Below are 27,589 nucleotides of genomic sequence, written 5' to 3' on the forward strand. Positions count from 1 at the left end.
ATCAGGCACAAGGCTAGGCATGGGGGATGCACCAGTGAACAAAATCCTTGCCCTTATAGAACTTCCTTTCTAAGTAATTTAATTTTTTAGCAACAACCTAACCAGGTAAAAACTATTGTTATCCCATTTAATTTAATTTAATTTTTTTTGAGACAGGGTCTCACTCTGTCACCCAGGCTGGAGTACAATGGTGGGATCATAGCTCAGTGCAAGTCGACCTCCTGGGCTCAAGCAATCCCCCCATCTCTGCCTCGTGACTACAGATGAGCACCACACATCCAGCTAATTAAAAAAATTTTTTTTTTTTTAGAGACGGGCTCTTCCTACGTTGCTCAGGCTGGTCTCGAACTCCTGGGCTCAAGCAGTCCTCCAACTTCGGTCTCACAAAGTGCTAGAATTACAGGTGTGAGCCACCATGCCCAACCCCATTTTATTTTATTTTTATTTTTTAATTATTTTCTTGAGACAGAGTCTTGGCTGGGCATGGTGGTTCACGCCTGTAATCCCAGCACTTTAGGAAGATTGAGGCAGGAGGATCACTTGAGCCCAGGAATTCAAGACCAGCCTGGCCAAGATGATGAGACCCCATCTCTAAAAAAGTAAAAATGAAAAAACAATAAAAAAACTTTTTTTAATTAAAAAAAAAAGTTTAAAGAGACAGAGCCTTGCTCTGTCACCCGGGCTGGATCATAGCTCACTACAGCCTCCAACTCCTGGACTCGAGTGATCCTCCACCTTAGCCTCCTGAGTAGTCTGGGCCACAGGCATGCACCACTATGCCTGGCTGGTTTTATTATTTCTTGTAGACACTGGGTCTTGCTATGTTGCCCAGGCTGTTTGTTATTCCCTTTTATAAATGAGGAAACCGAAATGTAGAAAAGTTAAATAATTTCCCCAAAGTCACAGAGCCAATGAGTGGTCGAGCTGGGACTTGAATTTGGGCATTTTGAGTTCATCAATTATGTTCTTAACTGCTGTGTGCCATGGATACCCATAATATGCAGTATTATAATTTGTCAAACCAGGCTTTACTGTTGGATGCTATACAGGAACCAAACAATGTTATGAGACTAAGTCACCTGTGATTGAGGGCAAATACAAGAGGTTGAAGAGACAAGCTTCAAGTCTGAGGTCATAAGCAGGGCCACAGGTGGGACAATGAGGGACATAAGCCGGGGGTGGGGCTTGGCTGGAAAGCATTGAAGAGACCATAAGTAGGGGGAAGGGGAGGGCTGGTTTGTCACAGCAGCAGCGCCTGGTCGAGGTGACCCAACAGGCTGAAGGACCCATGTGGGATAGGACTGAGGCTTGGAGAGGAGACTGCATTAAAGTTGCAGCGCACGGTAGGGCCAGGCACCAAGGAGAAGCACGCAAGAACCCCCCGCGAGCCAGGCCTTGCTAACAAACCTCTAACATGCATTTGATCAGCCAGCCAGCCAGTCAATAAATATGGACTGGGTGTCTATGGGCCACCAATCTCAAGTCAACAACCTCAGAAGAGCTCTAAGAAGAGGGTTTTTCCCCAACCGTTTTACAGCTGAATAACATGGAGCTCAGGGAGGTGAAGTGACTTAGCCAAGGTAAGTTAGTAAGGTAGTGGAGAGCTGAATGCAAACCTGAAGCCGCCTGGTTCCGGGACCCTTACCACCCTGGGCCTGCCTTTGTGCCCCAACTTCCCCTCTCTGGCCGTCCTGAGTACACTGGAGATCGGGGTGGAGGTTGGGGTCTATAACTAGCTCCTAAGCCGCAGTTGCAGGCGGGCTCTGGCCCAGCACAGGAGATGGGAGGAGAGGGGGTGACCCTCATTCCTGGATTTCTGTTTTGTTTGTTTGTTTGTTTTCAGACAGAGTCTCGTTCTGTCGCCCAGGCTGGAGTGCAGTGGCGTGATCTCAGCTCACTCCAACCTCTGCCTCCCAGGTTCAAGCAATTCTCTTGCCTCAGCCTCCTAAGTAGCTGGGATTACAAGCGCTCACCACCACGCCCAGTTAATTTTTATACTTTTAGTAGAGACAGGGTTTTGCCACGTTAGCCAGGTTAGCTAGGCTGGTCTCAAACTCCTGACCTCAGGTGATCCAGCCGCCTCGGCCTCCTAAAGTGTTGAGATTACAGGCCTGAGCCACCACGCCCATCTGTTGGTTCGTTTTGAGACGGAGTCTCTTTCTGTTGCCCAGGCCGGAGTGCAGTGTCGTGATCTTGGCCCACTGCAACCTCCACCTCCCTGGTTCAAGCGATTCTCCTGCCTCAGCCTCTCCAGTAGCTGGGATTAGAGGCATGCGCCACCATGCCTGGCTAATTCTTGTATTTTTAGTAGAGATGGGGTTTCACTATGTTGGCCAGGCTAGTCTCAAACTCCTGACCTCAAATGATCTGCCCACCTCGGCCTCCCAAACTTCTGGGATTACAGGCATGAGCCGCCATGCCCAGCCTCATTGAGTTTCTAAGGGAGTTGTGTGCGTGTCTTAGATCTGGGAGAAGAGCATTGTGGATCTCCTGGTGAAGGAAATTTTCCCAGCCTGTCCACAAAGGGGTCAACAGCACGCTTGGAGGCACCGTGGGAAGACCCTAGGCTCAGGGTCTGAGTAGGCTTAGGTTCTAATCCTGGCTCTGTCCCTGACTGCGTGACCTTGGGCAAGTCACCTCTCCTCTCTGAGGCCTGGCTTCCTCATCTATTGAATGAAGATCATAGGAAATTATACTTCCTCTTGTCTTCAGTCCCAGGCCAGACCAAAGAAGAACCTCTACTCCTTTGTGCCCACCACTGACCAGAGTCAGAGAAACAGTGGACCCGGACTGAGCAGGAGGCTTCAGGAAGGGAAGAAATAGCACTCATACAGTGGTCTCCCTGTGCTCATTTAATCCCCACAATGACCCTCTCTCAGAGCTTCTGCTCCTCTTGTGCCCAGACTGTGCCTCTCCCTCCTGGGTGTGACTATGCCTCCTCTGTGGTCTCCCCTCAGCCTCTTCCCTGTCCCACCATTTTTGCAAGATGACACTTTAGTTCATTCAACAACTATTTATTGGGCCCTCTTCTGTGTGCCAGGTCCAGTCCTAGGTGCTGGGGACACAGTGACAAGCAAAACAGGCAGTTCCTTCGCTCATGAAGCCTACATTCTATGAGGGAGTCTGACATTCAACACAGAACCCCAACAACTGCAGACTGAGGTAAGAGTTCTGCAGAAGACCGGGCATGGCGGCTCACGCCTGTAATCCCAGCACTTTGGGAGGCTGAGGCAGGCAGATCACCTTAGGTCAGGAGTTCGAGACCAGCCTGACCAACATGGAGAAACCCCATCTTTATTAAAAATACAAAATTAGCTGGGCGTGGTGGCGCATGCCTGTAATCCCAGTTACAGGGGAGGCTGAGGCAGGAGAATCGCTTGAACCCGGGAGGCTGAGGTTGCCGTGAGCTGAGATCGTGCCATTGCACTCCAGCCCGGGCAACAAGAACGAAACTCCGTCTCAAAAAAAAAAAGAGTTCTGCAGAAAAAGAACAGGTATAAGAATTTGACTTGGCTGGGCGCGGTGGCTCACGCTTGTAATCCCAGCACTTTGGGAGGCCGAGGCGGGCGGATCACGAGGTCAGGAGATCGAGACCACGGTGAAACCCTGTCTCTACTAAAAATATAAAAAAAAAAATCAGCCGGGCGTGGTGGCGGGCGCCTGTAGTCCCAGCTACTCAGAGAGGCTGAGGCAGGAGAATGGCGTGAACCCGGGAAGCGGAGCTTGCAGTGAGCCGAGATTGCGCCACTGCACTCCAGCCTGGGCGGCAGAGCGAGACTCCGCCTCAAAAAAAAAAAAAAGAATTTGACTGAGGCCTCCTGAGGCCAGGACGGACGGTGGAGTGGCCAGGTGGAAGGAGTGGGGCTAGGGAAAGGGAATGTTAGGCAGACGGAAGTGCTTGAGTGAGGAGGCCAGAGTGGGGGGTGTGGTGGGAGACAGGCCAGGAAGTGGAGGGGCCCGATGACGCGGGTAAGACTCTCACCTGGTCATTCCCCTGCTCCCACACCACCTGTGGCTCCCTTTGGCTACACACTCATAGCCCTCAGAGGACCTGAAGGTCATCCTGGACTCCTCTCTCTTCCTCATCTACCATGTCCATTCCACAAGTATTTTATACAATGTCTGTGGTGGCCGGGACCATGTTAGGCTCTGGGTATGTAAACATCAGGGAATAAAATGGACATGGTGCCGGTCCTCCTGGAGGTCACAGTCTCTCTTAATCCTAAATGGCTCCTTCTAGCTTTATAGCCATGACCTTTCCAATCAACCCCATCCCTCACCTTGATCTCAGTGGCTTCCTCACTGTCTCCCACACTCCCTGCTTGTTCCTGGACAATCTTCTCTGCACAGGAGCAAGACGCATCTTTTATTTTTATTTTTACTTTTATTTTTTTTTGAGACAGGGTCCGGCTCTGTCGCCCAGATGGGAGTGCAGTAAGACACATATTTAAAGACACAAGTGTGCATTTTTCAAATCTAAGTCATCCTGCCTGTTCTCATCTTGGCCCCCTATTTGTTTCCTTTGTAGCTCTCACAGTCTGTAATTATTAATCTGTGTATTGGTTTAGGCGAGAATAGAGGCTCTGCAAACTGAACATCCAATTTCACTCCCTCCCAAAACTTCACTGAAACTACAGTAAAGAGATTCTGTTTAAGGCATAAGCCCACTAAGATGGGGAGAATGAGGGAGGAGACAAGTGCACAGCGTTTGGAGGCTGGGAAGCAGATGGTCAGGTGGTCACTACACAGCAAACTCATGAAAGCTGTACCCTAAACTGGATGTGGGGAAAGAGGAGAACCCACCCAGTCCAGATCACAGACTCCCCAAAGGCTCAGGCACCTGTTTGTGGGGGTGAGGAGGAATAAAATAAGGAGGAGTTGGACCCTGCTGTTTAAGGATGAAAATTATTAGGTCCCTGGGTGGCTTCCCTAATCCTGGCAGAACACTGGAGGTTTATTCTCTGAGAGGAGAAAACAGGATCACTGGAATGAGAGATCACGGGCACGGCTGAGGGCGGGGGTATCCTCCCCAAATCAGGAGATGAAGTGAACACACACACTGTGAATGCTGAGACCCCACACCAACCGTGCTTCCCAAATTGGCTCCCAGAAGGCTGGCCGCCATGGCTTTGCTCCCTAGGCAAGAGAGCAGGAAAAGTGTTGTCTAAAGGAAATCTGACCAAGCCAAGAAGAAAGACCTACCGTTAACATCTTCAGAGAGAGAAGAGAAGATATTACATCTATGATGCAAGAAGAGGATGTTATTTTATTTATTACTTTTTTGGGAGACAGAATCTTGCTCTGTCACCCAGGCTGGAGTATAGTGGTGCAATCTTGGCTCACTGCAACGTCCGCCTCCTGGGTTCAAGCAATTCTTCTGTCCCAGCCTCCCAAGTAGCTGGGATTACAGGTGCACACCACAATGCCCGGCAAATTTTTGTATTTTTTAATACAAAAATACACCATGCCCGGACGAAGAAGATGTTACTTTAAAAAGAAACTGTCAAGGCCAGGCACGGTGACTCGTGCCTGTAATCCCAGTACTTTGGGAGGCTGAGGCAGGCGGATCACAAGGTCAGGAGTTCGAGACCAGCCTGGCCAAGATGGTGAAACCCCATCTCTACTAAAAATACAAAAATTAGATGGGCATGGTGGCGCACACCTGTAATCCCAGCTACTCGGGAGGCTGAGACAGGAGAATCACTTGAACTGGGGAGGCGAAGGTTTCAGTGAGCCAAAATCGCGCCACTGCACTCCAGCCTGGGTGACAGAGCAAGACTGTCTCAAAAACAAACAAACAAACAAAAGAAACAGTCAACCACCACCACCAACAAAAAGTCCTTGCGATTTAAAAATTCAAATGAAAGGGTTGGAAGATAAATTTGGAGAAATTTTCCAGATAGTAGAACAAAGAGAAAAAGGGATAAAAAAGGGGAAGGAAAAAGAAAATTAGGGGCCTGGTCCAGGACACCCAACATTTGAATTAAAGAAATTACAGAAAGAGAAAGCATAGAAAAGAGAGGGGACCAGGGCCGGGCATAGTGGCTCACACCTGTAATCCCAGCACTTTGGGAGGCTGAGGCTGAGGCTGGCAGATCGCTTGAACCCAGGAGTCCAAGACCAGCTTGGGCAACATGGTGAAACCCCATCTCTAGAAAAAAATACAAAAATTAGCCGGGAGTGGTGGCTCGAGCCTGTAGTCCCAGCTACTCAGGAGGCTGAGGTGGGAGGATGGCTTGACTCTCCTGGAGGCAGAGGCTGCAACAAGGAGATAGAGCCATGGCACTCTAGCCTGAGAAAGAAAGAAAGAGAAAACAGAGGGGAGGAATCAATTAAAAACTGAAAGGCCAGGCGCAGTGGCTCATGACTGTAATCCCAGCACTTTGGGAGGCCAAGGCGGGCAGACGGATCGCTTGAGCTCATGAGTTCTAAACCAGCCTGAGCAACATGGTGAAACCTTGTCTCTACAAAAAATACAAAAATTGCTGGGCGCGGTGGCTCACGCCTGTAATCCCAGCACTTTGGGAAGCTGAGGCGGGCGGATCACAAGGTCAGGAAATTGAGACCATCCTGGCTAACACGGTCTCTACTAAAAATACAAAAAATTAGCCGGTGTGGTGGCACGTGCCTGTCTGTAGTCCCAGCTACTCGGGAGGCTAAGGCAGGAGAATCATTTGAACCCAGGAAGCAGAGGTTGCAGTGAGCTGAGATCACGCCACTGCACTCCAGCCGGGGCGACAGAGTGAGACTCCATCTCAAAAAAAAAGAAAAAGAAAAAATACAAAAATTAGCCCAGCACTGTGGTATGCACCTTTATCTCAGCTACTCGGAAGGCTGAGGAGAGCAGATCAATTGAGCCCGGGAGGTCCAGGTTTCAGTGAGCAGAGATGGCGCCATTGCACTCCAGCCTGGGCGACAGAGCAAGACCCTGTCTCAATAAAAAATAATAGGTTGGGTACGGTGGCTCACACCTGTTATCCCAGCACTTTGGGAGGTCGAGGCGGGCGGATCACCTGAGGTAGGGAGTTCAAGACCAGCCTGGCCAACATGGTGAAACCCCATCTTTACTAAAAATGCAAAAAACTGGCTGGGCATAGTGGTGAGCACCTGTGGTCCCAGCTACTAAGGAGACTGAGGTGGGAGGATTGGGAGGATTGCTTGAGCTCAGGAGTTTGAGGCTGCAGTAAGCAGAGATGGCACCACTGAGACTTGGGAGGCTGAGGCAGAAGAATCACTTGAACCCTGGAGGCGGAGGCTGCAGTGAGCAGAGATCGTGCCACTGCACTCCAGCCTGGGTGACAGACTGAGACTCCATCTCAAAAAAACAAAAACAAAAACAAACACAAAACAAAACAAAGGCCAGCAGTGGCTCATACCTGTAATCCCAGCACTTTGGGAGGCTGAGGCAGATGGATCACCTGAGGCCTGGAGTTAAGAGACCAGCCTGGCCGACATGGTGAAACCCTGTCTCTACTAAAAATACAAAAGAATTAGCCAGGCATGGTGGCACACGCCTGTAATCCCAGCTACTCGGGAGGCTGAGGCACGAGAATCGTTTGAACCCCGGAGGTGGAGGTTGCAGTGAGCTAGGATGGCGCCACTGCACTCCAGCCTGGATGACAGAGCCAGACTGTCTCTAAATAAACAAATAAATAAAAGGACTCAGAATGTATAAGCTTTTTTTGGGGGGGCGGGGAACAAGGCCTCACTCTTTCGCCCAGGCTGGAATACAGTGAAGCAAACACGCCTCAATGCAGCCTTGACCTCCTGGGCTCAAGCAATCCTCCTGCCTCAACTTCCACCACACCCAGCTAATTTTGGATTGAATGACTGATGGTAGAAAGTGGGGCTTGTTATGTTGCCCAGGCTGGTCTTGAACTCCTGGCCTAGATTCTCTCACTTTGGCCTCCCAAAGTTCTGAGCCACCACACCATGCCTGCATAAGTTTTAGACCCTAAACAATCTGGATCTTTCCCTGCCCAGAGTGATACCTGCTCACCAGGTATAAAGGGCAAACACTCCAGACTGGGGCAGAACAGAGGACTCCAAGAAAACTTCTTCAAGAACATGAAAGTGATAGAAGATTGATGTGGTAGTCATGGAGATGAGCCTCCCAACCCGCCCCCCAACCCTGCCCGCCGTTCAAGGAAGGGCCTGCTGCCCAGCTGCAGGGAGTTTGGACAGTGGACAGCCTCCAGCTGTCAGCTCCAGGGCTGGCCTCAGATGCAGATAGCTGCCTCGCCCAAGACCACATCCTTCCACAGGGCAGCCCCCATCAGGTGACTGAGCCAGGCAGCGGCATAAAGGCCTGGCCATTCCTGCCAGGCTTGGCACACTCTGATGGGCAAAACTCACTCCAGAGCTCCTTGCCAGGTTGGCCTAGGCTTTGCCAGGCCTGCACTGTATGTAGTTTGACTTCTGCCCAATCCTGCTTCCTCCCACTTCCTTTCATAGGTGTCGATCCCTAACAAACCTCTTCTCTGTACCTTCCAGAGAGACCAACCTGAGATACCTGATTTGTCTATCTTTTTTTTTTTTTTTTTTTTTTGAGACAGAGTCTTGCTCTGTCTCCCAGGCTGGAGTGCAGTGGCGTGATCTCGGCTCAGTGCAAGCTTGGTCTCCCGGGCTCACGCCATTCTCCTGTCTCAGCCTCCCTAGCTAGCAGCTGGGACTACAGGCGCCCACCACCACGCCCCACTAATTTTTTATGTTTTTTAGTAGAGACGGGGTTTCACCGTGTTAGCCAGGATGGTCTCAATCTCCTGACCCTCTGATCCGCCTGCCTCAGCCTCCCAGAGTGCTGGGATTACAGGCGTGAGCCACCGCGCCCAGCCTGTCTGAACATCTTGAGAAGAGATTTAGATACCTGGTAGGGAGTGGAATACACTAAGCAAGTGGCAAAACAGGACAATTAAGAGCTGCAGGGAAAACAAAAACTTGTAGAGGAAAGGAATCACAGCGCCATAGAATAATGTAAACAATGAGAATTGAACAAAATTATGATGGCAGTTTAGAGAGATGGGGATTATGTGTATGGCTGGTGATGGGAAGTGTTAAAACTATCTTCCTCCAGCCTGGGCAACAAAAGTGAGACCCTATCTCTACAAAAACCAGAAAAAGATATTAGCCTGGCATGGTGGTGCGCACCTATTGTCCCAGCTACTCAAGAGGCTGAGCTGAGGATCAGTTGAACCAGGAAGGTCGAGGCTGCAGTGAGCCATGGATGGCACCACTGCACTCCAGCCTGGGTGACAGAGTGAGACGCTGTCTCACAAAAACCCAAAAAATAAAACTATTTTCCATGGTAGAAAAACAAGAGATAGTGTCTATAACTGAAACATCAAGAAAGAGCACAACAAGCACGTTTATTTCGAGATATGGAGATAAATATAAAATATAGTCAGTTAAAAGAGTTGAAAATGGGTGCCTCTGGTTCAGTGGAATGGGGAATGTCTTTTTGTCTTCTTAGTAGAGATGGAGGTCTCACTATGTTGCCCAGGCTGGTCTTGAACTCCTGCGCTCAAGCAGTCCTCCCACCTTGGCCTCCCAAAGTGCTGAGATTATAGGTGTGATAATCATGCCCAGCCTGCTGTTTTTATAAAAACTTATCTGTTTAAACTTTGTGCATATATAACTTTGATTAGGAAAAGAAAAGAGTATAAGCTTCCCAATGACAGAGACTGCAAGAGTCTGGTTACTATAAATCCCCAGCATTCTACATGTAGTAGGCGCTCAAGAAGTATTTGTTGGCTGGGCACTGTGGCTCACGCCTGTAATCCCAGCACTTTGGGAGGCCGAGGCGGGCGGATCATAAGGTCAGGAGATCGAGACCATCCTGGCTAACACGGTGAAACCCCATCTCTACTAAAAATACAAAAAATTAGCTGGGCGTGGTGGCGGGTGCCTGTAGTCCCAGCTACTTGGGAGGCTGAGGCAGGAGAATGGCGTGAACTCCAGGGGGCGGAGCCTGCAGTGAGCCGAGATCGCGCCACTGCACTCCAGCCTGGGCGACAGCCAGACTCTGTCTCAAAAAAACAAACAAAAAAAAAAAACAAAAAAAAAACAAAGTATTTGTTGTTCACGTCATTGAATAAAAGTCATCCCCCCGCTTAGAACTCTGAATGGCTTCTGATAGCACAGTATTAAGATCACAGTCTAAGCCTGGGCAACACAGGGAAACCCTGGCTCTACAAAAGTACAAAAATTAGCCAGGCATAGTGGCGCACACCTGTAGTCCCAGCTGCTAGGGAGGCTGAGGTGGAAGGATTGCTTGAGCCTAGGAGGTCGATGCTGCAGTAAGCCATGGATGGCACAACTGCACTCCAGCCTGGGCAACAGAGTGAGACTGTCTCAAAAAAAAAAAAAAAAAGATCACAGTCTGTGTTGCACCAGGCACTCAGGGTCTGGCCTCTGCAGACTCCTCCAGTTCCTTCTTCAGGCCTCTTTCAGGTGGTCACATGCACAAGGTTTCCTCCTGTCTCAGGAACTGTTTACATGCTGTTCCTTTTCCCTGAAAGCGCTTCACCACAATCACCTGGTTCTCGCACATAAATTGGCGAGATTTCAGCTCAAATGGCACTTCCTCCAGGAAGTCCTCCCTGTTTCTTGGTTCTCCTATCTCATTCCCTCATTCACCAGCCCAGTGGAGCCATGGTGGACCTATCCCAAGATCCCAAAGGGCCTTGCAGGCCATGTTAAGACATTTGCTCTTTGTCTGGAAGAGAACTGGGAGTCACCGAAGTGTTGCCAGCAGGGAAGGTTAAGATCAGATATGCTGATAGATCTGGGGCTCAGAAAGAATTATGAAAAGCAGCAAGCCTCCTTACTTGATACACAGACAACCTTGCTCAACCAACAGTGGCTTCATCCTACCTCCCCAGGGTACTTCCAGTAATTCCCTATGGTAGTGTTTTCCAGAACGGGACATGACTACAGCTGGGGGCCCTAGGTATTTTTCTTTTTCTTTTTTTTTTTTTTTTGAGACAGTCTTGCTCTGTCGCCCAGACTGGAGTGCAGTGGCATGATCTGGACTCACTGCAACCTCTGCCTCCCGAGTTCAAGCAATTCTCCTGCCTCAGCCTCCCGAGTAACTGAGACTACAGGTGTGCACCACCATGCCTGGCTAATTGTTGTATTTTTAGTAGAGATGAGGTTTCACCATGTTGGCCAGGCTGATCTTGAACTCCTGACGTCGTGATCCACCTGCCTTGGCCTCCCCTTGGCAAAACCCCGTCTCTACTAAAAATACAAAAATTAGCCAGGCGTGGTGTCTCGTGCCTGTAGTCCCAGCTACTTGGGAGGCTGAGGCAGGAGAATGGCTTGAACCTTGGAGGCGGAGGGTGTAGTGAGCCGAGATCATACTGCTGAACTCCAGCAAAAAAAAAAAAAAAAAAAGAAAGCTGGGGCTGGGCGCGGGGACTCATGCCTGTAACCCCAGCACTTTGGGAGGCCAGCCTGGCCAACAGAGCGAGACCCTGTCTCTATTTAAAAAAAAAAAAAAAAAAAAAAAGCTGGTTGGTTGTTGGGAGGCCTGGCTGCTTTTGGGAAGGATAATCCTCGTCCACACCAGGTGATTCAGTGAGCAGGGTGGAGGCAGATGCTGGGTGTCCACGCCCCGGCCCCACAGCAGCCAGAGGAAGATACCAGCCCGCGCACCCGTCGCCATGGCAACCTCAACCCCACTCCTGGACCCTAGCTCGGAAGGGGGCAGGGTATCGAAAGCCGATCGCCCAGAGGCTCCTCGGTGCCCCGTGCGGGTCCCCGCCGTCAGCCCCGAGGAGCCTCCTGGCACCTAGCAGGCGCTGCCCCCTTCGGCCACACGGTGGCGGCGCAGAGCCGAGCTCCGCGCCCCACCTGGGAGGCGGCGCCCGCGGGATGGGGCACCTCGGCCCAGCTCCCCAGCCTTGACCAGGACACGGCCCGACATCCAGGCCGGGAGCGTCGCTGGGGCTTAACTGCCGTTCCCCAAGGCGCCCCTCCACTCCTCCAGCGGGCTCCCGCATCCCCGATTATCCGGCGGACCCCAACCCCTGCTCACGTGACTCGCCCGCCACCCTCGAAGAACTCTTGTGGGGCCGCCCCGCCCTGCCGCAGGTCACGCGCTGCGCACCTGGAGGGCATCTGGCCAGCCCCCAGCTAGAGCATGCCCCTGCTCACGCTCGGCTCAACCCGGGCCCGCGCCTGCTCCGAGCCCAGAAAGAGCGTCCGGTCCAGCTCCCAAGTGCGCCGGCCCGTGGGGAAGGAGGCGGGAGTGGGCTCCAGCGGTGCGGCCCTCGCTCCTCCGACCCGGGGCCCTCTCCACCTCGGGGGAAGAAAGAGGCCTCTGCCTCCGCCTCCTTCCCTGAGCGCTGCCACCTTCAGCCCAGCCCTCCGACCGCGGGTCCCAGGGATTGCGCTTAGGGGTCGCCTTGCAGGCACAGAGAAGCTGGCAGACCACGCGCGCGCACGTGCCGGGGCGGGGCGTCACCGGGGGCGGGGCCTGGAAGGGCGGGGTCGGCGGGCTCGGGTTCCCGCGGGGCGCGCGCGGGGTGACGGGAGCCGGGACTACGCGGAAATGGGGGTGGGGGCCGCGGGACGCGGAGGGGCGTCCCCAGCACCCGCGAGTGGCTTGAGGGAGCACAACGCCAGCTGAGTCAGGGCGCTGGATGGGCGGCCTTCGTATTAGGTCCAGATTTGGGTCCCAGGTACTGTGCCCAACCGGCCCGAGGGGAAGGGGGAGGAGAAAGGAACCCCGCCCATTTTCCGGATCAGGTTCTTGGAACCAGCCCGGAAATCCTGGGACTCAATCTGGGGGCCAGATCCGGAGGCGATGGTTTTTCTAGAGACGGGCTGATGCAGCCCCAGTATGCGGTCTCACTTATTTCCCACATTCCAGGAACGGTCCAGATCTGCCCTTCAAGGGTTTGGGGACTCCGCGACTCCCTCTTTCCACAACTGCAGGGGGAGCCCCACTCTGAAAACCTGGCAAAGCGATGGGGGTCCCTCAGAGCCCCTCCTTCATATTCAGTTTCAAAAGGATTGGGCATTGGGGAAACCTTGGGACCTCAAGCCACATGGAGAAGGAGCTCCAGGTCACAGGGCTTGGACCTGAGGGCACCTCGGCTGGCTCCTTTCTCGTGCAGTCTTTGCAAAAGAGGACCAGGTGGTGGCCAGAAGGGCACTTTGAGGGCGGAAGAGCTCAAACTGCACAGGGATAGGACCGAGGTGCGGGGTCCTTGGGGCCCTTTTTTTTCTGTCATGTCTTGTTAGCCATTCGGCCTGGAAATACCCGGAAATTCTTCCTGCCTGTTTTTCCCTCAGAAAAGTTTTTTTATGTAAAAGTGGCCAGGCACAACTGTAATCCCAGCACTTTAGGAGTCCGAGGTGGGCGGATTGCTTGAGGCCAGGAATTTGAGACCAGCCTGGGCAACATAGAAAGACCCCGTCTCTGCCAAAAAATACAACAAATTAGCCAGGCGTGGAGACGCGCGCCTGTAATCCTAACTACTGTGGAGGCTGAGGCAGGACACTCGCTTGAACCTGGGAGGCAGAGGTTACAGTGAGCCACCAAGATCGAGATCGTGCCACTGCACTCCAGCCTGGGCGACAGAGCGAGGTTCTGTCTCAAAAACAGAAAAGGAAAAAAAGAAAAGAAAGGACATCTTGGCCGGGCTCTGTGTGTGGCTCATGCCTTAATAGCAACACTTTGGGAGCCTGAGGGAGAGGGATTGCTTGAGGCCAGGAGTTTGAGTCCAGTCCGGGCAACACTGAGAGACCCTGTCTCTACAAAATATAAACAAAATTTGCCAGGTGCTGTCATCCGCCTGTAGTTCCAGCTACTCCGGAGGCTGGGGTGGGAGGATCACTTGAGCCCAGGAGGTCGAGGCTGCAGTGAGCAGCCACTCTGTCCTGGGTGACAGAGACCCTGTCTCTAAGAAATGAATGAATGGACATCTTGCTGTGAGATGTGCTGTGTAACCCCTTTGCAATGTCCTCCAGAGAACTTTGGTAAAGGCTTTTGCTTTTTTGCAGTGCTTTTTGGAGTTGGAATGGGGGTGTGTGTGTGTGTGTGTGTGTGTGTGTGCGTGCGCGCGCAAGTAGGGAGAATGGGATTGGTTTTATACATTTTGTTTATTTTTCCTTTTATGAGAATAGAATAGCCTCCCTAGCCTTGCTCATTCTGTGCCCTCTACCCCAAATGGACCGCCTTTCTTCCTCCCGATCCTGTAAGGGCCACCTTTCTCCGTCTCATTCTCCTTCTGTTGCCACCAGCTCTTTTCCAGTTCCTCATTATCGTCAAATAAGAACAGGTGACTGGCCTTTCGACTAGTGAACAGGTAGGCCATAATGAATGGGAATTTTGCTACCACCAGAATACTTTTTTTTTTTTTTTTCTCTGAGACGGAGTTTCGCTCTTGTTGCCCAGGCTGGAGTGCCCAGGCGCGATCTTGGCTCACCCCAATCTCCGCCTCCCAGGTTCAAGCCATTCTCCTGCCTCAGCCTCCCCAGTAGCTGGAACTACAGGCAAGTACCACCACGCCCGGCTAATTTTTGTATTTGTAGTAGAGACAGGGTTTCACCATGTTGGCCAGGCTAGTCTCCAACTCCCGACCTCAGGTGATGCACCCGCCTCGGCCTCCCAAAGTGCTGGGATTACAGGCGTGAGCCACCGCACCAGGCCCCAGAATCCTTATGATTACAAGAAACTGCTGGTTTGTTGGTTTTATAAACCTCTTGGTTAGCATGATTCTTCTTTCCCTCTTTGTTTTGGTTGGTAAGAAGCTCAGAACTTTTCTATATCTTTATTATTTTTTGTCCCAATTTTCTTTCTTTCTTTCTTTCTTTCTTTCTTTTTTTTTTTTTTTTTGAGATGGAGTCTTGCTCTGTCACCCAGGCTGGAGTGCAGTGGTGCAATCTGGGCTCACTGCAACCTCCACCTCCCAGGTTCAAGCAATTCTCTGGTCTTAGCCTTCCGAATAGCTGGGATTACAGGTGCATGCTGCCATGCCCAGCTAAATTTTATATTTTTAGTAGAAATAGCGTTTCACCATGTTGGCCAGGCTGGTCTCGAACTCCTGACTTCAAGTGATCCACCCGCTTCGGCCTCCCAAAGTGTTGGGATTACAGGCGTGAGCCACCACGCCCGGCCCCAATTCTCTTACTTACTTTAAAAAAAAAAAAAAAAAAAAAAAAAAAAAACAGAGGAGGTCTTGCTATGTTGCCCAGGCTAGATTCGGACTCCTGGGCTCAAGCAGTACTCCCAGCTCAAGCTCCCAAGTAGCTGAGACTATAGATACACACCTGGCTTGGTATAATAAAAATATTTTTTAAGGCTAAAAGTAAAGAATAAGCTCAATGCGGTGGTGCATGCCAGGAGTCCGATTATATCCTAGGAAACATGGCAAGACACTGTCTCTCAAAAAATAAAAATTAAAAAAAAAACTTTTAATTTTGGAAATTTTTAAGCATACATAAAAGTAGAGAGAATATAATAAATTATCATGACCAGGCACGGTGGCTCACCCCTGTAATCCCAGGACTTTGGGAGGTCAAGGTGGGCAGATCATGAGGTTAGGAGTTCAAGACCAGCCTGGCCAAAACAGTGAAACCCCGTCTCTACTAAAAATACAAGCATTAGCCGGGCATGGTGGCACGTGGCTGTAGTCCCAGCTACTTGAGAGGCTGAGGCAGGAGAATCGCTTGAACCCAGGAGGTGGAGGTTGCAGTGAGCCGATATCTTGCCACTGCACTCCAGCTTGGGCGACAGAGTGAGACTTCGTCTCAAAAAATAATAAATTATTATGTACCTACCACACACCTTCAATAATTATCAACATTTTGCCAATCTTGTTTCATCCACTTCCCCACTTTTTCCTCTCTCTAGAGTATTATAAAGCAAATTCCAGACATATCAATTCACCTGAATTATTTCATTATCAATCTCAAATAAGATTTTTTCATGGGAGGCTGAGGCAGGAGAATGGCATGAACCTGGGAGGCAGAGGTTGCCATGAGCCGAGATCTGGCCACTACACTCCAGCCTGGGCAACAGAGCGAGACTGTCTCAAAAAAAAAAAAAAAAAAAAAGATTTTTTCAAACATAACTCCAATGCTACTGTCACACCTAATAGACAAAATTTATGCAAATTCCTTAAAATTATTTAATACCTAGTCCATGTTCAAATTTCTTTTTTTTTTTTTTTTTTTTGAGACAGAGCCTCACTCTGTCACTCAGGCTGGAGTGCAGTGGTTTGATCTCGGCTCACTGCAACCTCCGCCTCCTGGATTCAAGCGATTCTCCTGCCTCAGCCTCCCTAGTAGTTGGGATTACAGGTACTTGCCACCACACCAGGCTAATTTTTTGTATTTTTAGTAGAGACGGGGTTTCACTGTATTGGCCAGGCTGGTCTCGAACTCCTTACCCGGTGATCAGCCCACCTAGGCCTCCCAAAGTGCTGGGATTACAGGCGTGAGCCACCGTGCCCGGCCTCAAATTTCTTTAATAGTTGGTTTGTTCCAATCAGGATTCAACAAGATCCACACACTTCACTTGGTTGATATGTCTCTTAAGTAACTTTTGATCAGCTCCACTTTTTTTTCCATTTTTTAATGCTATTGAGTTGTAGAAGAAACCAGAATATTTGTCCTGTAAAAGTTCCTACATTTCAGATTTGGCTGATTACTTTCCAGTAGTGTATGTTTTTCTTTTTTGAGACACAGTCTTGCTCTGTCGCCCAGACTAGAGTACAGTGGCACGATCTCGGCTCATTGCAACCCCTGCCTCCCGGCTTCAAGCAATTCTCCTGCGTCAGCCTCATGAGTAGTAGGGATTACACGTACCCGCCACCGTGCCCGGCTAATTTTTCTATTTTTTTTAGTAGAGATAGGGTTTCACCATCTTGGTCAGGCTGGTCTCGAACTCCTGACCTCGTGATCCACCCACCTTAGCCTCCCAAAGTGCTGGGATTACAGGCGTGAGCCACTGTGCCAGGCCCCAGTAGTTCGTTTGTTTCTAACTTTCTAATTCTCTCATTCTTTTTGCATTCATTAGCTCAATATAAAGAACTTTTTGAGAATTTTGTTTTGAGACGGAGTCTTGCTCTGTCGCCCAGGCTGGAGTGCAGTGGCACGATCTTGGCTCACTGCAACCTCCGCCTCCAGGTTCAAGCAATTCTCTTGCCTCAGCCTCCCGAGTGGCTGGGATTACAGCCACCTGCCACTACGCCTGGGTAATTTTAGTAGAGATGTGGTTTCACCATGTTGGCCAGGCTAGTCTCAAACTCCTGACCTCAGGTGATCTACCCGCCTTGGCCTCCCGAAGTACTGGGATTACAAGTGTGAGCCACCACACCCAGACTCGGTAGTGTATTTTACCTTGTTTTTCTGCCCCTTGTATTTCCAGCAAACTGAAAGTTAGATCCAGAGGCTTAGTTAGATTCAAGAATGCCTGAATGTTTCTTTTTCTTTCTTTTTTTTTTCTTTTTTGAGACAGGGTCTCGCTCTGTCGCCCAGGCTGGAGTGCAGTGGCACAATCATGGCTCACTACAGCGTTGACTTCCTGCCTCAGCCTCCCAAGTAGTTGGGACTACAGGCACGCCATCACACCTGGCTACTTTTTTTTTGAGATGGGGTCTCACTCTGTCGCCCAGGCTGGAGTGCAGTGGCGTGATCTTGGCTCATTGTAACCTCCGCCTCCCAGGTTGAAGCGATTCTTCTGCCTTAGCCTCCCGAGTAGCTGGGACTGCAGGCGCCCGCTGCCATGCCTGGCTAATTTTTGTGTTTTTATTGGAGATGGGGTTTCACCATATTGGCCAGGCTGGTCTTGAAGGCCTGACTTCGTGGTCTACCCACCTTGGCCTCCCAAAGTGCTGGGATTACAGGCTTGAGCCACCGCACCCGGCCACACCTGGCTACTTTTTAATATTTTTGTAGAAATGAGGTCTCACTATGTGGCCCAGGCTGGTCTTGAACTCCTGAGCTTCAGTGATCCTCCCACCTCGGCCTCCCAAAGTACTGGTATTACAGGTGTGAGCCACTGTACCTGGCCCCCTGAGTGTTTCAAGAATACCTTATTGGCAGGCCGGGCGCAGTGGCTCACACTTGTAATCCCAGCACTTTGGGAGGCCAAGGCGGGCAGATCATGAGGTCAGGAGATCGAGACCACGGTGAAACCCCGTCTCTACTAAAAATACAAAAAAATTAGCCGGGCATGGTGGCGGGCGCCTGTAGTCCCAGCTACTCGGAGAGGCTGAGGCAGGAGAATGGCGTGAACCCGGGAGGCGGAGCTTGCAGTGAGTGGAGAGTGCACCACTGCACTCCAGCCTGGGCGACAGAGCGAGACTCCGTCTCAAAAAAAAAAAAAAAAAAAAGAATACCTTATTGGTAACAGTGCTGTGTACTGCTGTGTACTTATTATTACATCACGTCTGGAGACACATATGTCTAGTTGACATTTTTACTGATTGATCAGTGGGTTTAATGCCCTCTTCAGTATAAAATTTCCCATCAACCCTTCACCTATTGGCTTTATTATCCACTAATGATTCATTTTTATTAGCTATTGCAAAATAATTTTCTAATTCTCTCATTCTTTTTGCATTCATTAGCTCAGTGTAAAGAACTTTTTCTCATTCATTATTTGATTCTTTTGAAATATAGTTTATACAAGACAGACAAGATAAATGCTTAATTTTTCTTATGTATTTTTATGACTTGCTTGAACTCCTTTGTGGAACAGTGTGTTAAAAACAGAAAGGCAGGCCTAGCAGTGGAATTGAGAGAGTACAGGCCTTGGAGTCATACTTACTAGCTGTCTGACCTTGGACAATCCTTGTGAGCCTGTTTCCTTAACTGCAAAATGGAGTTACTGATCCCAGCATCTCCCTACCTTCCAGCCCATAGGAGCAGGTGGGTAACATAAGGAAGTTAAATGCGTGAGGAGTTCAGACAATGGGGACTATGGCAGTTTGACAAACTAGCCTCATCTAAAAGAGGTGGCTACTCCATTCCTGCTGATGGTTATAAAGCAGGAATGTGGGCCAGGATGGCCATATTTTTAAAGAAGCTAGAAAGTTGTATTTTTAAAATCTTATTTATTTATTTTGTTGTTAATTTAATTTTAAATTGGAATGATGGCAAGTAATCTGAGATATTTAACAACCTGTGCACAGCAAACAAAACGAGTGTAGTCATACCTCATTTTATTGCACTTTACTTGTGCTTCATCAAATTTTTTTTTTTTTTTAGATGGGTTCTTGCTCTGTCACCCAGGCTAGAGTGCAGTGGCGTGATCACGGCTCACTGCAGCCCCAACTGCCCAGGCTCTAGTGATCCTCTCACCTCAGCCTCCTTGGTAGCTAGGATCACAGGTGCGAGGCACCGGGCCCAGCTGATTTTATTTTTTATTTTATTTAATTAATTTATTATTATTATTATTATTTGAGACGGAGGTTTGCTCTTATTGCCCAGGCTGCAGTGCAATGGCACGACCTCGGCTCACCGCAACATCCGCCTGCCGGGTTCAAGCGATTCTCCTGCCTCAGGCTCCGGAGTAGCTGGGATTACAGGCATCACCACCACGCCCAGCTAATTTTGTATTTTTAGTAGAGACGGGGTTTCTCCATTTTGTCAGGCTGGCTCGAACTCCTGACCTCAGGTGATCTGCCCGCTTGGGCCTCCCAAAGTGTTAGGATTACAGGCATGAGCCACTGCACCCGGCCTATTTTTTATTTTTTATGTAGAGATGAGGTCTCCATATGTTGCCCAGGCTGGTCTTGAACTCCTGCACTCAAGCAGTCCTCCCATCTTGGCATCCCAAAGTGCTGGGATTCCGGGCGTGAACCACCACACCCAATCGATATTTTGTTTTTAACAAATTGAAGGTTTGTGGCAACCCCGTGTCGAGCAACTACAGGCACCATTTTTCCTACAGCACGTGTTCGTTTCGTGCCTGTGTCATATTTTGGTAATTCTCACAGTATTTCAGATTGTTTCATTGTTATGGTGTCTGTGATGGTGTCTGTGATCAGTGAGCTTTGATGTCACTATTGTGATTGTTTTGGGCGCCACAAACTGTGCCCATATAAGATGGCAAATTTAGGCTGGGCGCGGTGGCTCAGGCCTATAATCCCAGCACTTTGGGAGGCCGAGGCGGGTGGATCACAAGGTCTAGGAGTTTGAGACCAGCCTGGCCAATATGGTGACACCCTGTCTCTACTAAAAATACAAAAATTAACTGGGCATGGTGGCTCGTGACTGTAGTCCCAGCTACTTGGGAGGTTGAGGCAGAAGAATCGCTTGAACCCAGGAGGCAGAGGTTGCAGTGAGCTGAGGTCGCACCACTGCACTCCAGCCTGGGTGACAGAGCGAGACTCCGTCTCAGTGGTGTGTGTTTTCTGACTGTTCCAACCACCGGTGCCCTTCCCTCATCTCTCTCTCTCCCCTCTGGCCTCCCTATTCCCTGAGATAAAACAATATTGAAATTAGGCCAATAAAAACCCTACAGTGCCCCAGAACTTAAAGTATAATAAATAATTGATGAGTTAATGGGTGCAGGAAATCAACATGGCACATGGATACATATGTAACAAACCTGCACATTGTGCACATGTACCCTAAAACCCTAAAGTATAATAAAAAAAAAAATTATTATGGAAAAGAAAAAAATAAAATAAAATAAAAAAAAAAAAATAATAATAATAATAAAATCCTACAGTGGCCTCTAAGTGTTCAAGTGAAAGGAAGACTCGAATATCTCTCATTTTTAATCAAAAGCTAGAATTAATTAAACTTAGTGAGGAAGGCCAAATGCTAGGCCTCTTGTAAGTCAGTTAGCCAAGTTGTGAATGCAAAAGAAAAGTTCTTAAAGGAAATTAAAAGTGCTACTCCAGTGAACACATGAATGATAAGAATGTGGAACAGGCTGGGCACTGTGGCTCACGCCTGTAATCCCAGCTCTCTGGGAGGCCAAGGCAGGCGGATCACTTGAGTCCAGGAGTTGGAGGTCAGCTTGGGCAACATAGTGAGACCCTGTCTCTACAAAAATAAAAAGTTAGCTAGGGCTGGGTGCAGTGGCTCACACCTGTAATCCCAGAACTTTGGGAGGCTGAGGCAGGCAGATCACTTGAGGTCAGGAATTTGAGACCAGCCTGACCGACATGGTGAAACCTTGTGTCTACTAAAATACAAAAAAAATTAGCTGAGTGTGGTGGTGCATGCTTGTAATCCCAGCTGCTTGGGAGGCTGAGGCAGGAGAATTGCTTGAACTCACGATGTGGAGGTTGCAGTGAGCAGAGATCGTGCCATTGCACTCCAGCCTGGGCAGCAGACCGAAAATTCATCTAAAAAAAAAAAAAAAAGTGCAAGGTGAAGCAGCAAGTGCTAATGGAGAAGCTTTAGCAAATAATCCAGAAAATCTTTATTTATTTATTTATTTTGGAGACAGAGTCTCCTTCTGTCACCCAGGCTGGAGTGTAGTGGCACGATCTTGCACTGCAACTTCTGCCTCCCGAGTTCAGGTGATTCTCCTGCCTCAGCCTCCCATGTTGCCGGGAATACAGGTGCCCACCACCACGCCTGGCTAATTTTTCTTTTTTTTATTTTGAGACGGAGTTTCGCTCTTGTTACCCAGGCTGGAGTGCAATGGCTTGATCTTGGCTCGCTGCAACCTCCGCCTCCCGGGTTCAAGCACTTCTCCTGCCTCAGCCTCCCGGATAGCTGGGATTACAGGCACATGCCACCACGCCAGGCTAGTTTTGTATTTTTAGTAGAGACGGGGTTTCACCATGTTGACCAGGCTGGTTTTGAACTCCTGACCTCAGGTGATCCACCCTCCTCGGCCTCCCAAAGTGCTGGGATTACAGGCATGAGCCACCATGCCCAGCCTAATTTTTGTATTTTTAATAGAGATGAGGTTTCACCATGTTGGCCAGGTTGGTCTCGAACTCCTGACCTCAAGTGATCCACCTGCCTCAGCCTCTCAAAGTGCTGGGATTACAGGCGTGAGCCACCATGCCCACCCAACATATTTTCAGTGTAAATGAAACAGACTTCAGTCCGAGCACGGTGGTTCATGCCTGTAATCCCAGCACTTTGGGAGGCTGAGGCGGGTGGATCACTTGAGGTCAGGAGTTCAAGACCAGCCTGGCCAATATAGTGAAACCCCATCTCTGCTAAAAATACAAAAATTAGCTGGGCATGGTGGCAGGCACCTGTAATCCCAGCTACTCGGGAGGGTGAGGCAGGAGAATCACTTGAACCCAGAAGGCGGAGGTTGGAGCTGAGCCTTGAAGGGAGCTGAGATTGCGCCATTGCACTCCAGCCTGAGTAACAAGAACGAAACTCTGTCTCTCTCACACACACACACACACACACACACACAAACAAAAACAAGAGCCTTCTATAGGAAGAAGATGCCATCTAGAACTTTCATAGCTAGAGAGAAGTCAATGCCTGGCTTCAGTGCTTCAAAGGACAGGCCGACTGTCTTGTTAGGGGCTAATGCAGTTGGTAACTTGAATTTGAAGCCAGTGCTCATTGACCATTCTGGGGAAAATCCCAAGGACTTTAAAACTGACGCTGAATCCACTCTTGCTGTCCTCTATAAATGGGACAACACAGCCTGGATGACAACACATCTGTTTACAGCATGGTTTATGGAAACTTTAGGCCCACTGTTGAGACCTACTTCTTAGGAAAAAGATTTCTTTTAAAATATTACTGCTCATTGTCAACGCATATGATCACCCAAGAGCTCTGATGGAGATGTACAAGATTAATATGATTTCCATGCCTGCTAACACAACATCCATTCTGCAGCCCATGGATCGGGCAGTAATTTTGACTTTCAAGTCTTATTATTTTAAGAAATACATTTTAGGCTAGGTGCAGTGGCTCACGCCTGTAATCCAAGCACTTTGGGAGGCTGAGGCAGGTGGATCACCTGAGGTTGGGAGTTCAAGACCAGTTTGACCAACATGGAGAAACCCCATCTCTACTAAAAATACAAAATTAGCTGGGCGTGGTGGCACGTGCCTGTAATCCCAGCTACTCGGGAGGCTGAGGCAGGAGAATCGCTTGAACCTGGGAGGTGGAGGTTGTGGTGAGCCAAGATCATGCCATTGCACTCCAGCCTGGGCAAGAACAGTGAAACTCCATCTCAAAAAAAAAAGAAAGAAATACATTTTAAGGCCGGGCGCAGTGGCTCCCACCTATAATCCCAGCACTTTGGAAGGCCGAGGCAGGTGGATTACCTGAGGTCAGGAGTTCGAGACCAGCCTGACCAATATGATGAAACCCCATCTCAAAACAAAACAAAAAACAAAGTATATGTCCTTGACCAAATCACTTGGCCTCTCTGTGTCTTACTTTCCTTTTTCTTTTTTTAAGACAGAGTCTTGCTCTGTCGCCCAGGCTGCAGTGCAGTGGCCCAATCTCGGCTCACCGCAACCTCCACCTCCCAGGTTCAAGCAGTTCTCCTATCTCAGCCTCCCAAGTAGCTGGGACTACAGGTGCCTGCCACCACGCCCGGCAATTTTTTTTGTTTGTTTTTAATAGAGACAGGGTTTCACCGTGTTAGCCAGGATGGTCTCAATCTCCTGACCTTGTGATCTGCCCACCTCGGCCTCCCAAAGTGCTGGGATTACAGTCGTGAGCCACCGCGCCTGGCCTGTGCCTCACTTTTCTTATCTGTAATACAGGGGTAATTATAGCACTTACTTTGCAGGACTGTTGCGAGGGTTAAATGAGCAAGGTCAGGACCTGGGGGAGGTTAATGAGGTACTCCTCTTAAAGTACAAAATTGAAGGAGGCATCAAAAATCTCAATAATCAAGACAAAAACTTTTTTTTTCATGTTTTTAAAAAAGAGTCTAGGCATGGTGGCTCATGCTTACCTGAGCACTTTGGGAGGCTGAGGAGGGTGGACAACTTGAGCCCAGGAGTTTGAGACCAGCTTGGGCAACATGGCAAACTCTGTCTCTATGAAAAATACAAAAATTACCCGGACATGGTGGTGCATGCCTGTAGTCCCAGCTACTAGGGAGGCTGAGGTGGGAGGATTGCTTGAGCCTGGGAGGCAGAGGTTGCAGTGAGCCGAGATCACACCACTGCCCTCCAGCCTGGGTGACAGAGCGAGACTCTGTCTCAAAAAAGAAAAGGTAGTCAGGTGTGGTGGTAAATGCCTGTAGTACTAGCTCCTTGGTAGGCTGAGATGGGAGAATCACTTGAGCCCAGGAGTTTGAGGCTGCAGTGAGCTCCACTGCACTTCAGCCTGGGTGACAGGGCAAGACCTGTGTCCAAAATAAATAAATAAATAAAATGTTGATTATGATGGATAACATAATGATGTAAGCCACTGTGGGTCCTCTTCTGTCTTCAGGTCAATGGTGCACCTAGTGTATTTGACACACAAAGAGAATCATATTTTAACCTCCATTTGTCAGAATTTTTATCAGTAACAATTAAGCAATAAAACAAATAATCATGGTCAGAAAGTAAACACAGTGAAAATTTTATTTTTTTTTATTTTATTTTTTTTGAGATGGAATCTAGCTCTGTTGCCTGGGCTGGAGTGCACTGGTGCGATCTCGGCTCACTGCAAGCTCTGCCTCCCAGGTTCATGCCATTCTCCTGCCTCAGCCTCCCAAGTAGCTGGGACTACAGGCACCTGCCACCATGCCCAGCTAATTTTTTGTATTTTTAGTAGAGACAGGGTTTCACCATGTTAGTCAGGATGGTCTCGATCTCCTGACCTCGTGATCCACCCGCCTCGGCCTCCCAAAGTGCTGGGATTACAGGCGTGAGCCACCGTGCCTGGCTCTTCCCTCGTTTTTATAGTTACTGTGCTATCACTGTTGATTTCAAATTTGTTGTTTAAATGCAAGGATGTGGAGACATGAACTACTCCCAAAGTGAGCTCCCATGATTTCGACCCACTGGGAACTCTCAAACTAAATGTGTGTAGCTGACTCCCTGTGTGCTGGGGGCCAAGCGTATAACTCAGAGTAATCCAAATTAGCTTCCATGTAGAATATATTACTTATTAAAGGTTAGGTAATAAAACATATGAATCTGAAGCTTACATATATTCTTAAAACTTACAGCAGTCCCAATGCTTTGGGAGGCCGAGGTGGGAGGATCCCTTGAGCCCAGGAATTCGAGGCTGTGGTGAGCTGTGATTGTGCTATTGCCCTTCAGCCTGGCTGACAGAGGGAAACTCTGTCTCTTAAAAAAAAAAAAAAAGAACAAAAAACAAAAACCTCACAGCAATCGTGACAATTAGTACTTTGACCAACAGAGGGATCTCTTTGGGAAGGACAATTTTATCACCGACATTATTTAGAATTGCCAAGCCATGGTGATAGTAAAAAGCAGACCTACCCAGTTTCATTGATGTTTTTATTTTATCTTTTTTTTTACTTTTTTTGTAGAGGTGGGGTTTCACCATGTTGCCCAGGCTGGTCTTGAACTCCTGGGCTCAAGCAATCCACCTGTCTCAGCCTCCCAAAGTGCTGGGAGTACAGGCGTGAGCCATGGCAACTGGCCTCACTAATGTTTTTAAATTCTCTACAGACAAAGCATGCCTTATTTCTTGCACATGGCAGACTCACCACCACCCTTACCTGATTCACCTCTGCCTCAGGCTACCAGTTTCCCATCTTTGGCCAAGACAAAGGCCCCTTCCAAAGCTGACAACATTCCACTACTTTTTTTTTTTTTTTTTGAGATGGAGTCTCACCCTGTCACCTAGGCTGGAGTGCAATGGCCCGATCTCAGCTCACCGCAACCTCTGCCTCCTGGGTTCAAGCCATTTTCCTGCCCCAGCCTCCCGAGTAGCTGGGATTGCAGGCACGTGCCACCACGCCCTGCTAATTTTTTGTATCTTTAGTAGAGACAGGGTTTCACCATGTTGGCCAGGCTGGTCTCGAACTCCTGACCTTGTGATCCACCCACCTCAGCCTCCCAAAGTGCTGGAATTACAGGCGTGAGCCACTGCGCCCAGCCCTTTTTTTTTTTTTTTTTTTGAGATGGAGTGTTGCTCTGTCACTCAGGCTGGAGTGCAGTGGCGTGAATTTTTGTCTCCCGGTTTCAAGCAATTCTCTTGCCTCAGCCTCCTGAGTAGTTGGGATTATAGGCGTGCACCATGATGCCTGGCTAATTTTTGTAGTTTTAGTGGAGATGGGGTTTCACCATGTTGGCCAGGCTGGTCTCAAACTCCTGACCTCAAGTGATCCATCTGCCTGGGTCTTCCAAAGTGCTGGGATTACAGGCATGAGCCACTGCGCCTGGCCAACTTTCTTTTATTAATTCTTTCTTTTTTAAAAAGAGACAAAGACTGCCTCTAAATCCACTCTTTCTAATTTTGGCTCCACAAGCTATTTCCAGCCAATGACCCTGGGTAAGTGAGTTCATCTCTTTAAGTCTGTTTTCTCATCTGGAAATGGAAGTAACAATCCTTACCCATGCCTTACCCCTGTGAGGGCTCCATGAAGCAGTGGGGGAGAAGAGTGTTTAGAAAGAGGGGGGCACCACCCAGGTGGCAGGTGTACACAGATGGCAGGCCTTGACAACAAAGGTGATTATGTTCTTCTGAGGTCACAAGCCGTTCCTGGATCCAGGATCTGGGAGAGGGGAAGGGGATCTGGTGGGTGCTAGACTGCAATCACCGAGAGATTTTTTTCCTTCTAGGGAAAGGCTAGATCCTCTTGGCCAGGAGGCAGGGGACTGATCACCATGACCTAGGCTGCTCTGCTGCTGTGTCAGAGCCTGGCTGGATAGAGAACTTCTCTTCCAAGGGAAGGTGGCCAAGGAGCAGGGTACAAAGAAACACTGAAACCAGCTGGTTCTTGTCATGGGAAGCACCCGGGAAAGAGCTCACCTACGTGTTTAACTGTCTTCCCCAAACAAAATGTAACTTTTTTTTTCTTTCTTTCCTTTTCTTTGAGACAGGGCCTTATTCTGTCTCCCAGGCTGGAGTACAGTGCCATAATCATTGCTCAGTGCAGCCTTAACATCTCAGGTTCAAGCTATCCTCCTGCCTCAGCCTCCTGATTAGCCGGTACTACAGGCACAAGGCACCAGGTATTTTTGTATTGTTTGTAGAGATGGGGTCTCACTATGTTGCCCAGGCTGGTCTCAAACTCCCGGGCTCAAGCAAGCCTGCCTCGATCTCCCAAATTGCTGGAATTACAGGCATTAGCCACTGTGTCTAGCCAGATAATGTAACTTTCTAGAGCAGGAGTCAACAAACTTTTTTGGGGGGGAGCTCAAACAGCAGAACTTTATTTCTGACAGTTCTGGAGGTTGGGAAATCCAAAATCAAGGTGCTGCCAAGGTAGATTTCATTCTGAGGACTCTTCCCTTGACTTGCCATCAGCCACCATCTTGCTGTGTGCTCACATGACCACATGACCTCTTCTTTGTGAGCTTGAGAGAGAGGGAGTAAGCTCTCTGGTGTCTCTTCTTATTAGGGCACTGTCTTAGTCCATCTAGGCTACTACAGCAAAATACTTTACAGTGGGTAATTTTTCAAAGACAGAAATTTCTCCCAGTTCTGGAGGCTAGGCAGTCAAGGATCAAGGCTCCAGGAGATTTGGTGTCTAGCGATGGCCAGT

General features: G+C 49.2%; 1 protein-coding gene across 1 annotated transcript in view; it reads left to right on the plus strand.

Moving 5' to 3' along the window:
• Positions 1 to 1,229: 1,229 nt before the first annotated feature.
• Positions 1,230 to 27,589, plus strand: part of RPS6KA1 (ribosomal protein S6 kinase A1) — a 78,940-nt gene continuing 52,580 nt past the window's right edge. The window contains exons 1-2 of the mRNA XM_058444448.1: positions 1,230 to 1,580; positions 3,041 to 3,162. The gene's annotated coding sequence lies outside the window, so the exon portion shown is untranslated. The remainder of the gene's footprint in view (positions 1,581 to 3,040; positions 3,163 to 27,589) is intronic.

Source organism: Hylobates moloch, unplaced genomic scaffold, assembly GCF_009828535.3.
Source record: "Hylobates moloch isolate HMO894 unplaced genomic scaffold, HMol_V3 SCAFFOLD_9, whole genome shotgun sequence".
In the NCBI taxonomy this organism is placed as follows: Eukaryota; Metazoa; Chordata; class Mammalia; order Primates; family Hylobatidae; genus Hylobates; species Hylobates moloch.